General features: G+C 45.9%; 1 protein-coding gene across 2 annotated transcripts in view; it reads right to left on the bottom strand.

Moving 5' to 3' along the window:
- STAT3 (signal transducer and activator of transcription 3) overlaps window positions 1-12747 on the bottom strand; it is a 76740-nt gene extending 63993 nt beyond the window's left edge. For both annotated transcript variants that reach the window (XM_066587414.1, XM_066587416.1), the window contains exon 1: window positions 12674-12747. The gene's annotated coding sequence lies outside the window, so the exon portion shown is untranslated. The remainder of the gene's footprint in view (window positions 1-12673) is intronic.
- Window positions 12748-18096: the final 5349 nt, after the last annotated feature.

Here is an 18096-nt window from a genome sequence, read left to right as displayed (position 1 = left end):
GTTTGGCGCGTTCTTTTGAATGTTTAGAACGAATTAATTGGATTTACATTGATTCCTATGGAAAAAAAATTGTCTGGAATAGCAACGGATTCAGGTAAAGCCGATCGCTTTCGGATGGATTACCAACGTTAGGAGAGATTTTAGTGTCTACATATTTTTGCTATACTACTTTTTAAAAGTAAAATATCCTTGGGAAAAAAATATATATAATTTTATGCCCCGTCTTCTGACACCCATAACTTTATTTTTCTGTCAACATATTAGTGTGAGGGCTCATTTTTTGGTGGGACAACCTATTGATCACCTTTTATTCAATTTTTTTTCTTGGAGTTGTGGATTTCACCTTCTGCTTTGCAAATGATGAAATCTGCAGCAAACCCACAGCATATCTGCACCAAAATCCAAAAACAAAAACCCAAAGCATTGGGTGCATTTTTTTTCCCACTGCAGATTTTTGGCTGCGAAGAATCCATGGAGAACCTGTCCCGTGTGACTACATCTTACTGCTGTTCTGTCTGTTCAGACCGCTGCGTATAAACACAACTCAGCCACCAGCACAACAGGAAGTCACAGCATGAGAACCTGCTGCACTATACAATTATCGTAAGCAACGCTGCTTGTCAGATGCTTATCAGCTCGCTGCCATGAAGGAAGTAAGTGACAATCACTAAGCGGCTCCTCTTTAAAAAGTGGACTACACTTGTTCACATGGACCCTGCGCAGGTAAAGGCCTTACTAAACGTCCCTCGCTATGGAAACGATAAACCTGAACTAAGATCAAGGTCTAAAGCCCACAGGAGATACAAGATAAATGCCAGACAGCGGTGGAGGGGGCGGTATTAGTGCATCGTAACTCCCCTGTCAATCGTGGCTCCAGCAGGACTTCCTGGTGGCGTCAAGATACACTAATACCCTATTAGTGAAACCCCAGTGAGGTCATCAGACTCCCCGAAATAAAGAGCAAGCAGCTTCCACGGCTTCACCCTGTAAACAAACAGGCCGCTGCTGACTAATAAGCAGACTGGTGGTGCGGCTGTTACATCACAAGGAACCACATAAGTACTCTCCATTTGAAGATGCAGTCTTAGAATATCATTTCTTCTCCAGAAACCACCACACTTGAAAATTCCCATCTGTCACTGATGGACTGATAGAGGCGGCAGAGGGGCTAAAACAGCATTGTGAAGCGGTCTAATAAACCTGCCAAAGCACTTGTACCGTACGTGGGCGGCTCCAGCACTACAACAGTGACAAGTCCCCAGCAGTGTCACAGTCGGACAAGGAGGGGGCGATCCCCGATTAGGAAATTTTCTTTGCGGGTTAGCTTCAAGATCTGTAAAGAATTTCACAGGGCCCCAATTATTTAGGGCGCATTCACAGGGGCGTATACAGGCTGAATACAGACCCACTGAATAAAATTGGTGCATTCAGACATACTTTTTTTTACGCGGACCAATGCTGTGGAAGTCACATGTCCTGTAAGCGGCAACCAGGAAGCACAAGTGGTTGTGAAGCTATTTTACGTGGTGGGACAGCCACTAATAATTTTTCACTCCTTTTTCCAAAGCCGTCCGAAAATGCAACTTGAGGAGATTGCATTTACCCATGTTACACGACATTTTCTCCCAAAAAATGAACACACTTCAATGCACAATACATTATAAAACGTTTACGGAAAAGCATGCGCCGTGAGCCCCAACATGAGCCGAGGATAGAAGTTCTGCCATAATTACAAGCACACTAATGATTTTTTTTGTTGACCTGATAAGCATACGTTTTGCAGTTTGTCTCAAGCTTGCAAGCCTGCCGTTGCGTACCGTGTATTACTGAGGGCCAAAGTCTTCCATCTGTAAGTTACTTTACGTTCCCTGCCATGTTTCACGAAAATCTGAGATGGCTGGATGGAAAAGTTCATTTGTTGTGATGATTTGGCATGGAATGACCGAATACCAAATAGGTCGACTTCAGTAGGCCTCTTGCCCATGGGAGGGTTGGATTCTGCATGCGGGAGCCTGCAGAGGAATCCGACCCGGCGGCAGCTTTTCTTCCTTTTCTGTACTGCGGAGGGTCCGCACAGCTCGCCGTCGGACATGCAAAATACAGGTTTTTTTTTTAGGCTTCTGCTTTTCACGTGGAATCCGCAGCCTGTCGACAATGCCAGTTGAGGATGGGCTGCGTGTTGGACGGTTTCCATAGACTTCAATAGAAGCCATCCGTGCGGGAACCGCAGTAGAAATGGAGCATGCTGCGCTTTTTCATCTACAAGCAGAAACCACAGTTGGTTTCCGCTCGTGTGCATGACGAATCATTTTACCAAAGCATGCTATGGAGGGTTATTGCTGCGGGCACCCGCTACGGATTCCGCAGTGAAAATCCACTCATGTGCATGACGCCTAAAGGCCCATTAACACGGAGGAGGGTTGCTCAAAAAAAAAAAAAATATCGCTTAAAGGACAGTTTGAGTGACAGCTTTGAGCGATCATTTTGCATAAACTATTAAGTAGCTACTCAGCCACTTAATAGCTTATTAGCATGCAAATGAAGCTTTTAGTTGAATGCAGTTAATAGCCGGAGGGCTCTTATCTGCATTCAGCTTCTTTGTTCTCTGACGGGAAACAATACTATCAGCACCACCCACGGAGAACACAGCATGCGATCCTGATAAGACCGCACAACGATTTTTAGGCTTGCTTGAACTTAACAATCAACTAGCAGTGCACAAAAGGTGCACGATGGCAGCGCATTTAGAAGCAACAATTATCGCTCAAACTATCGCTTTTGAGCGATCATCGGTCCGTGTAAATGGGTCTTTGGAGGAGGGGTCAGAAACAATAGCCTGAAGAAGGATGTTCCACCCAAAATTCAAGTCCTGATGTGAAATAATACCCCGGCTATGCAGGCTGCACGAACTGATGCCCAGTGACTCAGATGTTGGCATTGCCACTTTGCAGGGTTCATTGGGTTCCCTCTGTTGGATACACAGTCACTAGTCTCCAGTGTTTACAAACACTCTGTCTCACGCTCCAAGCGATTCTTAGGTTGGTTGTCAGTCTGTGTAATTGGTCACAGAGCCGCGCTCCCATTAGTCATCTAAGTAACTCATTCATTTCAGAAGAGAGGAATTATTCTTGTGCAACAAAACCGTCCGACTTGGGTTTTTTCACATTACAAAACCACAAATTTTGAAACCCTTATCTAAAGAAGTATTCTGCCCCCAGACCTTAAATGACCTCTGGTGATTTGTATCCATTGGAACTGCACAGAGGTGGTGAAAACCCTTCACAACCGGATATAGAAGGTAGACAATAAAAAAAAACAAAAAAAACAAACAAAAAAAAACAAAAAACACAACAGACAACTTTTCCTAGCATGAAAAAAAAAATAAATGACAAAATTGGCACATCACTGCATCTGTAAAGGTCCAATTTATTATTTTTTTTAAATTATAAACCCCAAAATGGTACCAATAAAAAGTACGGCTTTCCATATTACCCGGTAAGAAACAAGCCCTCACACAACCCTATCGATGAAAAAAAATTAAAAAAGTAGAATGCCAGAACTGCAGAATGTGACTTGGACACAGGACTACTTGTGGTCTTGAAATGGCCAAGTACAGGCAATTTGCTCACAATGAAGTGATCTAGTCTAAAAAAAACAAACACACACATATGTAAATTGAAAAATTTAGGCACTACATAATTTTTCAGATCCCTATGATGTTCAGCTGGCTGTACAACCCCCTACCCATTCCCCGGGCAGTTTTAGTTTTTTACTGTAGGTCAAAGGCGCAGGAGCTTCTCCACCTACGTGACAAGTTATAGCTGGCTGTACTCCGGCCATCTCCTCCGCAGAGAGGTCGGTAACCTCCTGGACACAAACATCTGTCTGTGGACTCTCCAAAACCGCTCCATAAACAGGATGAGAGAGAACAACCTCAAACAAGTGCAGGTTGATAGACACGTCACATATCCCATCAGTGTACGGGGTCTTCTGTAATCTGCTGCGTCTACACTGCGCAGGTATTCTTCCATCTTCCTTAGGCCGCCTGCAGAGCGTAGACAACCTCACCTTCTTAATAACGCAAGATGCAGATGTGCTATGGAAAGAATACACCGCCACCACGACCCACTATTCCCAGTCTGTATATACTACGAGCGTCAAACACAAGGCCCCGGGCCAAATCCAGACCACTGCCTCATCTTATGTGTCTTGCCGGCTGTGCAGCATTCCACTCCCCAGCCTGCAGGTCCGGTCCAGCAACAGTGCCGTCTGACCGCTGACCTCTGCAGCTGCCATTGTCCTATATGCAGTGCAGACCCCGAGGGGGAGACACCACAGGTCAGACTCTGCACTGAAGCCACCAGACGGGAGCTGCAGGCTGGGCGAGTGGAATGCCAGTAGGAACGCTGCCCAGACAGTGGTAAATAGGGAGGTCGCTATTACTACTAGGGCCCACTATCACTACTGGGGACACCTATATAAGGGATCCCCATTACTACTGGGGCCACTGTCACTGCGGGGGACACCTATATAAGGGACCCCATTACTACTGGGGCCACCATCACTACTGGGGCCACCTATATAAGGGACCCCCATTACTACTGGGGCCACCTATATAAGGGACCCCATTACTACTGGGGCCACTATCACTGCTGGGGACAACTATATAAGGGACCCCATTACTACTGGGGCCACTATCACTGCTGGGGACACCTATATAAGGGACCCCATTACTCCTGGGGCCACTATCACTGCTGGGGACACCTATATAAGGGACCCTATTACTCCTGGGGCCACTATCACTGCTGGGGACACCATTACTCCTGGGGCCACTATCACTGCTGGGGACACCTATATAAGGGACCCGATTACTACTGGGGCCACTATCACTGCTGGGGCCACCTATATAAGGGACCCCATTACTACTGGGGCCACTATCACTGCTGGGGCCACCTATATAAGGGACCCCATTACTCCTGGGGCCACTATCACTGATGGGATGGGGTGTCACTATTAGGGCTTGTTCACACAGGCATAATAAGCACATTTCGGTAGCTCAAATATGCGGCGTATTTGCGTGACTGAAAATAGTTTACGCCTGCATTTTTAGACGCTCTGCCGTGTTTTCCTGGTGTGCAAATACACTGCGTATTTGCACACACAGAAAAGAATACAGATAGGCCCAGGCTTCCTGCATATTCACTGCATATTTGCGCTGGCCCATTCACTTCAATGGCCTATTGCAGTATGTAATACGCACCAAAATAAGTCACGCTGCATTTTTTTTTTTCACACAATTGCACGTCGCGTGAAAATATACGTTCATGTGTCCCCGAAGACACAAGTATCTCTACCTACTGATACTCTGGAACGTTTAATTCCTAATTTATCAGTTAAAAACTGGAGTTAAAAGGGAATTAACTTTTTATCAGACATCCAAGAAAACTGTAAAATCAAGCCTTTTGACAGGCTATGTGAAGAGCAGAAAGGATCTCTTTCAATACTTAAGGATAAAAAGCTTTCTGTCACTCAAAACTAACTTCTCACCAAGACTACCGGCATACCTGTACAACTTAGTATATGCACAGGAAAAGTCAAAAAGTAAATTAAAATATTGGTACGAAAAGTACATAGGTGAACGGCAGAAGATCTGAATAAACAGAAAAAAGTTCACATCCTAAGGGTGCATTCAGACGACCGTATATCGGCTGGGAATTCACGCCGGCCGATATACGGCGTCTCTCTCTGCAGGGGGAGGAGGCTGGAGGAGCCGGGAGCAGTGCTCTGAGCTCCCGCCCCCTCGCTGCCTCCTCTCCGCCCCTCTGCACTATTTGCAATGAGAGGAGGCAGAACAAGGGCGGGCTAAGTTCCGGGAATTAGCTCCGCCCCTGTCCCGCCTCTCCTCATTGAAAATAGTGCAGGGGGGTGGAGAGGAGGCAGAGAGGGGCTCTTCCAGCCTTCTCCCCCTGCAGAGAGAGACGCCGTATATCGGCCAGCGTGAAAACCCAGCCGATATATGGTCGTCTGAATGCACCCTTAATTGGGAGAGATCTACAGATTTCATATGACTTGAACTACTGGGCTAAAACTTGCAATTGGGTCTATAAATGTACAGTAAGTGCTAAATTGCTGGAAGTCCATCAAAAAGTGTTGACGAGATGGTACCATTCTCCTTTAAAAATGGCTCAGATGTTCCAGGGAGATTTGCTGGAGGGGCTGTGGTGAAGACGGGTCCCTTCTGCACCTCTTTTGGGATTGCCTTTGCGTGAGGTCTCCGTGGAGTTCAGTCCCTACAATTATTTATAATATATTGGGTTTTACCCTAAAATTAAAACCACAAATGGCAATTCTGCTGTTGGAAATGGAGAATTTTCCCGCTCGGAACAGGAAGTTCATTACTCAAGTGCTGATTGTCAGGGAATGGAAATCCACCAGGATACCCCCAGTATAAAACCTTATTAACATGATATCCGAGCATAGCGCACTTGAAAAACTATTTGCTATAAGACGAAATAGAATTGCCAGTTTTGAAGAAACTTGGCAACCCTGGATTGACGGGGTAAAAAAGGGGCTACTTCCATAGAGGCTGGACTATTTTCTAGATTCAAAACTTTTAACAATCTCAAAACGCTAAGCAGGTTTTTGATGCGATCTGCTGAGATGCCGGCAGATAAAGATCAGACCAGAAGGGAAAATAAAACATACGTTCATGTGAACAGATTCACTGTGTATTGTGTAGTAACACGCTGGTGTGAACGCGCTCTTACTATACAGTCTCACACTTACAATCGGCTCTCTGAAGGCAGCCGTAAGGCAGATGTGGCCCTCGGTATGACAGCGCTGGGCCAGGCCATTAGCGCAGATCAATACTTGGCATGTTTCCACGTCTGCCAGCGACATATACATCACTCTGCTGTTACAGAATTATGTCATATTAAACCACTAAATATGTCCTGCGCCCAGCCCAACCCACGTTCTCATTAGTTCCAATCCGATTTTGCCGTCGCATCAACCGAGGATGTGCAGTGATTGATGCAGAAGAGGTTTTAAAGAAAGTAATTGATTTGATTCCAAGATAATTAAATTGGCAAACGCATGGGGATAGACGGGGAACATTGTGTCTGCTGCAAAGCCCTCATTACGGAGGTTGTAGGCTGGAATATAGAGATGTCATACAACACTGAAGACCATCCTTGCCAGTCGTTGCAATGCTGGAAGCCAGAGTCTGGAGACAGATGCATTACAATGCCAAGAATGGGTTTATATCAGAAGCTACAGCCATAGTCACAGCTATACACGGATGGGTCATTACAATGGGGGAGTGTGACATAATGATCAGGAACGCTCTACCACAATGTGCTCATAGATAATCTGCTGGCCTCTGTTCCTTGCAGCAGACGGCAACAATTGGCAGTCATGGGTAAAGGTGGTGACTTTGACCACTGGCAGATAGTTGGTGCCTGGAGGTGTCGCACTTGTTGGCTATTCCCGAACCAAGATTGTACCAAGACTGGCTGAACCGTGGACAGGCATCCGACGGAACAGCAGCAGGCCATGAGTAATTAATCCTACAGGCGAGTGTCGGATGGACCAACTGACCCTATAGTACAACAGCAAGGAAGTCAGATAAGTTCCCACAATGACCGTGCGGTATGCCTTGCATCGACTGGGGTTCAACAGGTGAAGACCCACAAGGCTACCCCTTGATGATCCTGCATCATCACCAACAACGGCTAGCACGGGCACAGTAAAGACGATAACGGACCATGGAGATATAACAGAAGGGCGTCCGGAGTGACAAGTCCCGTTTCCCGCTGGACCAAACGGATGGCCGGGTCCGCATGTGACATCAACAGCAAGAAGCCGCATCCCATGCAAAAACGCCGCGCATCGCTTCTGTGACATTCCAATCTTCACACATGATAAGAGGATCTGAAGAGTTTCCCACTGATTGGAATAAGAAACATCCCATCACACGGCATACGAGCGGCATGCGATGTCTTTAAGGTCCCGTTGGGATCAATAGGCGATGTGTTTAGAGGAACGCAAAAAAATAGGACATGCAGCTATTTTTTTCTTACCTTGCATCATGGAGGTGGGGGAAAACATTGCTCATATGTATGACTGCATTCAAGAGAACGCAGCTCATACTTGCTCAAAGTTTGTGTGTTTTGAACTCGAGCGCTTATAGGCCAAGGATGCTTTCATGCGACCGAGGGAAAAAAAAAAAAGATTTGTGCATTGCTAGACCCCCAAATCTCACATAAATTTGAACCCCATTCTTTTGAATGGAGTCATATACATGAGCGATTTTTTTCCTACATCGCAGTGCAAAAAAAAAGTATATATTTCGCAGCATGCTCTATCTTTACGTGTTCCTTGAAATACATCGCCCATTGTTTTCAATGGGGCTGGAAAACACATGAGCGCAATGCGAGGTTCCCCATGGAAAACACTTGCCGATCCTCCTACACACGTGACACAAGGCGGAATCTGAGACTGACCCTCAGATTGCTGACGTGGATTTGCATTTTAAGTCCAGTTTGCATTCAAATCCGCGTGTGGAAATTATACCAAGAATTCCTTACTCATTCTTGCTAAAAGCAGTTTTTTTTAATTTGGTGTATTTTTGGGCACATGGCAGCCTTGCAAAACACAATGATTTTTCTGGCTCTTTTCCTTAAAGGGAAGGGCAGCAAAAAGCCGTGGTGCAGATATATCCAAGTAGTCTAAAACAAAAGCTGCCTTTGTTGCCCATAGCAACCAATCACATCACAGCTTTCATTTTACCATATCAGTTTACAAAACAAAAGCTGGCTGTGATTGGTTGCCACAGGCAACAAAAACTATTTCCTTCAGGGCTTGGCCACATTAGCATTATGGGAGCAGCGAAACAAACTACACTGGCCAGCGGATCCGTCTTATATCACCGAACGGACCTGGCTGACTATAATGGGGTTTGTCGGGCTCTGAAAACAACCTCCGACACGGATGTGGACGAAGCCTCAGGCCGGCTCACACGAGCGGGATCTACAATGCAGTGTGCATGATGTAACACTTTACCGCTGCAGTGTGCATGATGTAACAGTTTACTGCTGTGTGGGCAGCGGTCGCCGCATCGGGCAGCGTTTTTTCACTGCGCATGACATTATCTCCCGCTCTGCCGCTACTTATAAACACAATGTAATTACATAGGTACAGTGGTTATTACGCACTCATAGAGGACACTATCATGCGTAATATGTGGTAAAACAGAACATGCTACGTTCTTTTCTTTTTCGCGCATTTTATAAGCAATGTATATACGCAAGTGTGACTGGGTCAATGAAAACCAATGTACTTTCATTGAATCGATTCACCGCGTAATACGCTATTACATTACACCCGCATGAGCCCAACCTTAGACTAAGGGGTTCTGTGGTTTCAATATAAACATTTTAGGGCTAGTCGCGAGGTTAAAAGCATACTCACCCGGTCCTTCGCCCCCTTCCCTTCGCAGGCTACAGCTAACTAGCTCCCCCCGCCAGAAGACAGGTGACCACTGCCACTAATCAAAGGCCACAGCATCACCTTCCAAACTCCTGGCATCAGCACTCACAGCTTGGGTACCATGATGCCAGGAGTTTGTTGCAGTCGCCGATTGTTACTGGAAGTCAGATGATCGCTGCAGCTAAAGGATGAGGACAGAGCAGCAGGAGCTGGTTAGCTGATCCCTAGGGGGTCAAGACTAGTCAGTATGCTATAATGTATATATAAGTAATCAAAGGTCAAGTAATATAAACAGATAACGAACAATCATTTGAAGATCAGGGCATGGAACGACGGGCAGAGGAAAGATCTGATAAACGACCTCAAAAATGAATGAAGATGCCTGTACAAGAGGCGACTGTGCGAGCGCTGATGAATTACTATAGCCTCACCTAACACTCGCTTTCCTTATATTCATATTTTCGTGTAACCCAGCATAAGGCTCTGTTCACACTTGTGCCGTACATGACAGCCAGGCTCAGTCACTGCTAACCCGGCCCGAGCCGGTGACCCAGGGATCGTTCACACCATCATCATTTTTTTATTTCCACCTTGCATTTCCATCAGAAAAGCTGCAAAATGGAAAAAAAAGGTTCCACTTTGTTCCATTGACTTCAATGGGGTTTCCTGAGCATCAGTTATGCGGTTTCCATGTTGGCGCAGCGATCTGCGCTATTACTTCAGTTTAAAAAAACCTGAAATCAAACATATCCTTTCATTAGTCAACGGGTGACGGAACAGAGGGGTTCCATCTACTTCCGTTTTGATGTTCATTTAACGGAGCAGCGCCATTTTTCACTGACCGCATGCAGAAGGTTCGGCAGTAATTACACGGGCAAGTAGATCGGCGAAAAACTGACTGTTTTACCTGCGATTAAAACCCTGCAGAGAGCAGAGCCGGATGCCACACGTGTTACCCCGCAGCGGCGCCCGGCTCTGCCAGCAGCGGCACACACACGGACCTGTTTGGTTTCTTTTTCTTCTTACAGCGAGCCATCGAACATTTGCAGGACCAAATTTTGTTTAAAACCGTCTGCTTTTCCCGCGTTAACATCAAGTCATGACACAGAACCTGCGACCTTTCCATCGTGTGATTGCGGATGGGCCGCGGATCGGACGGCTTCCATTGATTTCAATGAAGGCCGTCCATGCAGAATCTGCGAAAAAAAATGGAGGATGCTACGATTTTTCCTCTGCTTGTGGAAACCGCAGTTGGTTTCCGCTCATGTGCAGGAAGGATCGATTTCCCATGGCATGCTATGGGCGCTATTTGCTGCGGATCCACGGTGCGGACGCCGGCAGCGGATTCCGCGGCAAATATCCGTCCGTGGCCAGAAGCCCTTACCTGCGTTCTCCCTGGGTGCACAATGCGTTTTTGAGATATAAACCCGCAATTTGCATCTATTTATCCAACGCATTTGTACTGCAATTTTCACGCGCGTAGAAAAAAGATAATGTGATTTCAATTGTAAAATTCTTGAAAAGCAAATCGCAAAGCACGCCGTATTTTTTCGCATCCCTCGGAACGCATCGCCCATCATTTTCAACGGGCCAAAACAAACGCCGGCGGATCGGAATTTCAGAGAAGTGATGTGAAGAGTTTTTGAATGAAGATAGCCTCGCATTCGCAGGTAAAACGCACGTTGATAAGCGCGATATCGGAGCGGGTTCATTGGCCCGATACTGCACTCGCCCGTGTGAAGATAGCCTGGATTCGAGAAATATAGCTCCTGTGAATTAAAGGGGTATTCCAGCATTCTTCTTGTAACCCTTTCTATGGATGACAGGTCACCAATAGATGATCGGTGGGGATCCGCTGCTCGGCGTCACCGCAGATTAGCCGATTCCCGCAGCTGCTGTCACTGCAGTCAGCACAGGAAGCAGAAAGCGCCGACCGTAGCACAGTGGCCCGGATTGGTAGTGCAGGCATAGCCCCCATTGAATTCAACAGGCCTCAGCGGGGCTCCAGGGCAGCGGACCCCTGTTAGTCAGCAATAGAGGAAAAGAAAAAGTCCGGAATATCCCTTTAACCCAACAAACGATGGGCTTGTCTCCCTGCGCCAATTCTGGCCATCTCACAGTCGGACAGAACGCGTCGCCCATTGCTTTCAAAGCATTACATGGCGGGCCGAGAAACTCAGCCCGATATCGTGCGTGGCGTGGTGCGTTTCCACGGTGATTCAAGGCATTTTTCGGGCAAAAAACACCCCCGTCACTTCAGTGGAGCGGCGATCCTGCGGCGCGGCTTTCAGGAGCGTTAGAGGATCGTCAAGTGTTTCCCATTGCTTTCAAAGGGAAATCTCGTATCGCTCGCGTGCGATGCGTTCTACTGTCCCATTGAAAGCAATGGCCGACACGTTACGAGGAATGAGACACGCCGCAATTTTTTTCCCTACGTCGCTCGTGTATGAGAGTACATATCCGTGATTTGCGCGTGTCGCAATGCACATACATTACGCGGGCTTCTCGGCTGTGCGAGCCGGCGTGCAGCGAGGACCCAATGACATGGCGTACTTGCATGCCGCCAATCCCCATGCACTAGCTCCGCACGCATAATACACGCCAAGGTGATGCGGGCCGTGATTTCTTTTTTTCCGTACGAGTGACATGTGCGCAAAAAAAAAAAAACACTCTGGTATGATTGGCCCAATTGAAATCAATGGTCTATTGTTATCACGGGAAAACTGCGCCCGTGTGACGGCGGCCTACAAAAACAAGAATGAGAAAAAAATACGGATGGAAACTGAAACAAACTGTCCGTTTTTTGTTTACGGATCCATTTAAGAACGAACGGAAACTACGGTTTCTATCTGAATTCCGCATTGCGATCCGCCACATTTTACAAAAACGGATCCGTTAAAAAAAACGGAAATTAAGAAGCCGCTGCGATGCGTCAGGCTGCGGTCCGCGCTCCGGCACTTGTGACGACAAGAACAGCAGCTGTTGGTATCAAAATACTGGAGATCCGGCGGAGCGAAACCATGGAAACGGCGCAACTCTCTGACAGGAAAGACATAAAACTGTGACTTTAAAGGAGCTGCAAATGCCAATACAGTTTACATTACTAGTGGCAGCCATGCTGGGCGCAGTAGTTCCCCACACACACTTGCTTCTCCATAAAGCGTGAATAAACAGCGGCTCTCACCTATCTCCGCCTCTCGCAACTTCCAGCTCTTCACTCTGACGCAGCTCGGATAGTCTATGGCACCAATGCCGGAAACTGCTTGACCCACCTCACTCAGACCCGCCCACAAATGCCAATCACTGCCCGAGCTTCAACCCTTTCCCGCCCAAAAATCGGCCTCAGCCACGCATCCGCCAATCAGAATCCAGCAAGCAGCGGGGGTCACTCCGTGAGCGGAGATTACTCATCACCTCTCCACCAATCACATGCCTCCTCTCTGACCGTCCGCCCCTGTCAGTAATTATGCAGGATTATCCCTCCCCCTCTAGTTCCCGCCCCTCCGCTCCAAAGGAGACCAACCACACGTAAAAGCCCCGCCCTTTCTATTCATTATGCATGAGGCAGTGACAAGTCAGCGCCCACTTGTTGGTCTCTGGGACGTGTGCTGTGGTCGGGCTGTTCCAGAGACCTCGTCACCCTCCCTGCTCATTCTATACGGAGCACAATGAAGAAACATATGAGTGGCGCAGGGAGGAGAGCGGAAGAAGAGAACAGCCTGCTGGAAATTAGAAGGATTCCTGGCAGCGTGACGTCAGAGCCAGGTTACGTCATGTATGTAAACGAGGATGACGTAAGCCGTGGGTTCATATGTTGTTAGGATGACGACAAAGCTGTAGTAAAAGTTCTACAAAATGTTCTTGAGGAATTAGGAAAATCTCTTCTTCTAGGTGTAACCAGTGAAGAGGGGGGAAAGTAACTAAGAGTAAAGAAAAGGAACAGAGGAGCTGCAAGCTACATATACGGGTGTATTTACATGGGCGATTATATTGCACTTCATTACGCAGTTGTTATTTTACTGGCTGACACCTTAAAGAGACAGCGTCTCTGATTCACCAGATTATCTGCTACCCTCTAGTGGAAAAATTAGGAACTCCCCATGTTCTCCCTTTTCTTAAAGGGGTATTCTTATCTTGACATTTCATGGCAGAGATGGCAAACCGCTGCCATGGTGACCGGCCACCCTGCCAGAGCCTACGGTAGGAGCCGAGCGCTTAGTACAGCGCTGGTACCATGATTCTCATTGAAGTGAATAGGAGCTGCGCTATTTTCGTAACTCCTAAATTACAGAAACGTCGTAGCGCTCCAGGAGCTCCCATTCACTTCAGTGAGAGCCCCTGAAACAGTACTTGACTGAAGAGCTTACGCTTTCTGACGTGTCTTACCATCTCACCCATGAAAAGCCTAGATGTGAATACCCCTTTAACAGCTACATACACCTGGCGGATTTGAATTACGGAATTTGCGATCAGCACCTGCGCGGGAGATCCGCTGTTCAAGTCGCCCATAGGAAAGCATGGAGCATCTTCAGCTGCACTTGTGTACAGGGAGAGAGTCGTGCGGGAACCACCGCAATCGGTTTCCGCTCGTGTGCATGAAGAATCTTTTTTGCATTGCATGCTATGGAGGGTTATTGCTGCGGAATCCGGAGGTGGACTCTGCAGCAAAAATCCGCCCGTGTGCATTGGGCCTTACAGAGCGGCTCTCCACTCTGGTTCATAGAGGGGGTCCCGAGTAAGGGACCCCACTCTTTTCCGTTTCTATGTTCCCATAGGGGTTGCTCCCTTGTCGCAGCCCCTTCGGGTTACCGCAATGCCTGTGAGCAGCATTTATCTCATTTATTTCCTGTTTTTCTGTTTTGTGTGATTTTAATCTTTTCGCCTGCACTTCAATTTTAGGTCTTCTGACTCAGAGGCTGTGGGCCACCCCTGCCCCCTGGCATTGCCCTAATGCCTGAATGGTCTATCCTGACAAGATCTAATTATGGAGCCAACCTGGTCCTTTCTTCATAGCTGCCCAGTAGCAACAAATCCTCAAAAATACACTTGCTCTCTTCGGTTACATCCGTATACCCGGTCATACATACATTGGTTCATAAGAAAAATCCACAGCCATTCCAATAAACGTGAATGTATCCTCAGGGGTCATTCACATGGGCATATTTTCGGTCCATATTATGGCCGGATTTTTTTACGCACAAAACACGGATAGCATAAATTCAATTGACTTGCATCGGCGTATTTAGACGTAAAAAAATGGCTTGCTCTATTTTGTTCTGTATAATGGAGCGAAATTGCCCATTAGGGTCTATGGCATTGCGTAAAAACAAAGCAAATATACAGTTGCATGTGTATTCATTCCGCTTTTACCCATGTTGGCAGGAGACAGTGGTTAAAAAATAGGCACATCAATTGGGCCTTCTTGTGTTCTTTTTTTTGCACACGTAAAAGAAAACAAAGTGAACATGTGTTCAAAAATACCACATAAACACCAAATACACATATATACAGGAAAAACGCTGCGTATTTCAGGGACTGAAACTAAAAAATGCTTGTGTGAATGAGCCCATAGTCGTAGCGTCAGGGGTTGCTGGGGTCACCATGGTGACCCGGCCCTTGCGCTCAGGGGGCCCCGAGGCCGCCCTCCGCCATACCCATATGCACATTCAGGGCATTAATGGCTGGCCGTTCTGTCTGCGGCAAGATTCCCATCACGCTGCAGGCAGAATGGCCAGCCTGAGTGGAAGCCCGGAAAAGCAGGAGGGAGGAAATCACATGGGCCGGCAGGGTACTGTGATTATGTGATCATGTTCTGCCCCCCTGCTTCCTGCTGAACGGAAGCTGCAGTGTCTGCCTCTCCTGCTGCTGTGACATGGAGAAGTCCGGGTCCCGGGGTAGGTGTATCTATCTATCTATCTATCTATCTATGTCATATCTATCTATCTATCTATCTATCTATCTATCTATCTATCTATCTATCTATCTATCTCATATCTATCTATCCACCTCCTATCTATCTATCTCATATCTATCTATCCACCTCCTATCCATCTATCTATCTATCTATCTATCTATCTATCTATCTATCTATCTATCTATCTATCTATCTATCTATCTCATATCTATTTATCCACCTCCTATCTATCTATCTCATATCTATCTATCTATCTATCTATCTATCTATCCACCTCCTATCTATCTATCTATCTATCTATCTATCTATCTATCTATCTATCTATCTATCTATGTCATATCTATCTATCTATCTATCTGTATCTCATATCTATCTATCTATCTCATATATATCTATCTCATATCTATCTATCTATCTATCTATCTATCTATCTATCTATCTATCTATCTATGTCATATCTATCTATCTATCTATCTATCTATCTCTCATATCTATCTATCTATCTCTCATATCTATCTCATATTTATCTATCTATCTCCTATCTATCTATCTCTAATATCTATCTATCTATCTCATATATATCTATCTCATATCTATCTATCTATCTATCTATGTCATATCTATCTCATATCTATCTATCTATCTATGTCATATCTATCTATCTATCTATCTATCTATCTATCTATCTATCTATCTATCTATCTCTCATATCTATCTCATATTTATCTATCTATCTCCTATCTATCTATCTCTCATATCTATCTATCTATCTATCTATCTATCTATCTATCTATCTATCTATCTATCTATCTATCTATCTATCTATCTATCTATCATCTATCTATCTCATATCTATCTCTTTCTGGTATAAGTTATACATCTCTCAGGATTTACTGTGTATAATTTCACAGTTTACACACAATTAAAAAAACGTATCTAAACCGCATGCAGTTTTTAATAGTGTCTGCAGCTCCTTAATACCGTACGTGGTCTTTAAATACTGCATGCAGGTTTTTTATGTGTTTTTCTTAATAAAGTACAACAAAAACATGACCCCCCCTAAGGCCGCTCTCACACGTGTTCAGAAAACGCAGCTTGTAATTATGGCATTTTTACCAGAATTTTGAGCAACGTTTTTGAACACAGGTTACAGCGTTTGACAGCGCTTTTTAATGCACCCCATCATTGTGATGGGTGAGGAGGTGTGCTAAAAACCATGAAAATGCAAAAATAGAACAGACAGCTCTCGAAAATCACAGCGTTAGGGACACCGCGTGCCAGCGCAGATTTGAGTAAGCTCATTAAAATTAATGGGAGTGTTGTACTGCGGTTAGTATGGCACTCGGGACACCGTGCTGATAGAGGTAAAAAGCAGTGTGTGTAAAGTGGCCTGCGGGGCTACAAACAAATTTTCATGTGCAGGAAATGCGTCATGTTTGGAAAGATTATGCCAAGGGGGTATATCATGTTTGCAGCAAGATCTAGATATGGGTACGGGGGAGTGTGGGGTGGAGGCCCGGGGGGATGGGGGGGGGCCCGAGCTGAACTTTTGCACCCGGGCCCCTGAGCCCTTAGGTACTCCCCTGAATGAGCCCTTAGGTTGCTTATACACAATGTGGCTGGCTCTACACAAGCTGGTGTATTGACACATCTAGTCAAGCTGATAAAATCACATTCTACCAATCAGGAAGCCACTGTGAGCACACAGTATGGGGACACAGATTGGTTTGGGATCGGCAAAGGCGTCCGACAGGGCTGTATCCTCTCACCATTCTTGTGTAACCTATATGCCGAAGTGTTCATGTGGAAAATGGACCTAGACGAATTGGAAACTGGGGTGAGAATAGGTGGAAGAAACATCAACAATCTCCGTTATGCAGATGACACAACTCTGCTTGCAGAAACAGAAGCCGGTCTGAAGCAGCTGAAATGTAAGATTAAAACTGAAAGTGAAGTTTCCCACCGAGTTTATAACATGGTTGAGGATCCTATACCACTCTCCCACAGCCTTTGTTCGTTATAAAAGCTTTTGCTCAGATAATTTTATGATCCGGCGAGGCACAAGGCAGGGTTGCCCACTCTCCCCGCTCCTCTTTATTTTAGCCTTAAAACCATTAGCTATAAAAATTTGTAATAACCCCGACATTAAAGGAATTGAAATAGCTTCGATCCACCATAAAATCAGTATGTTTGCAGACGACATATTAGCTATAATTACAATCCCAAGTCTGATGGTGGAACTGTCTAAGTTTGGGTCATTCTCCGGCCTGAAGATCAATGAGGCGAAATCTAAAGCTTTTAATCTTATGTTGCCTCCACACGCACTCTCACTACTCCAATCCAACTTCCCCTTTCAATGGAGGTCTGGTTCACTGGGCTATCTGGGAATAAGTTTGACTAGCTCATATGCGCAGAATTACATCCCACTCCTCCGTAAACTCAGGCTATTATTGGAAAGCTGGAGGAGAAATTGAAAGGTGCAGACAGCACTGCCTACCGCCGTATTTGGCTGGACAGGAAAAAAACCACAAGCAGAGGACCTGATCCAAAGAGACCCTCAAGATATCCACAGAAAGAAGCATAGTAGTGGCAGCATCAAAGGTGCAATTCACTTGTTCTTTATTTTTCCCAAAACACAGACAGATATGACATTTCGACTACTGCGAGCATTTAAAAAAGACTCTCAGTAGTCG

This window comes from Eleutherodactylus coqui, chromosome 13 (assembly GCF_035609145.1).
Source record: "Eleutherodactylus coqui strain aEleCoq1 chromosome 13, aEleCoq1.hap1, whole genome shotgun sequence".
Taxonomy (NCBI): domain Eukaryota; kingdom Metazoa; phylum Chordata; class Amphibia; order Anura; family Eleutherodactylidae; genus Eleutherodactylus; species Eleutherodactylus coqui.
This window is presented reverse-complemented; position numbering and strand designations above follow the sequence as displayed.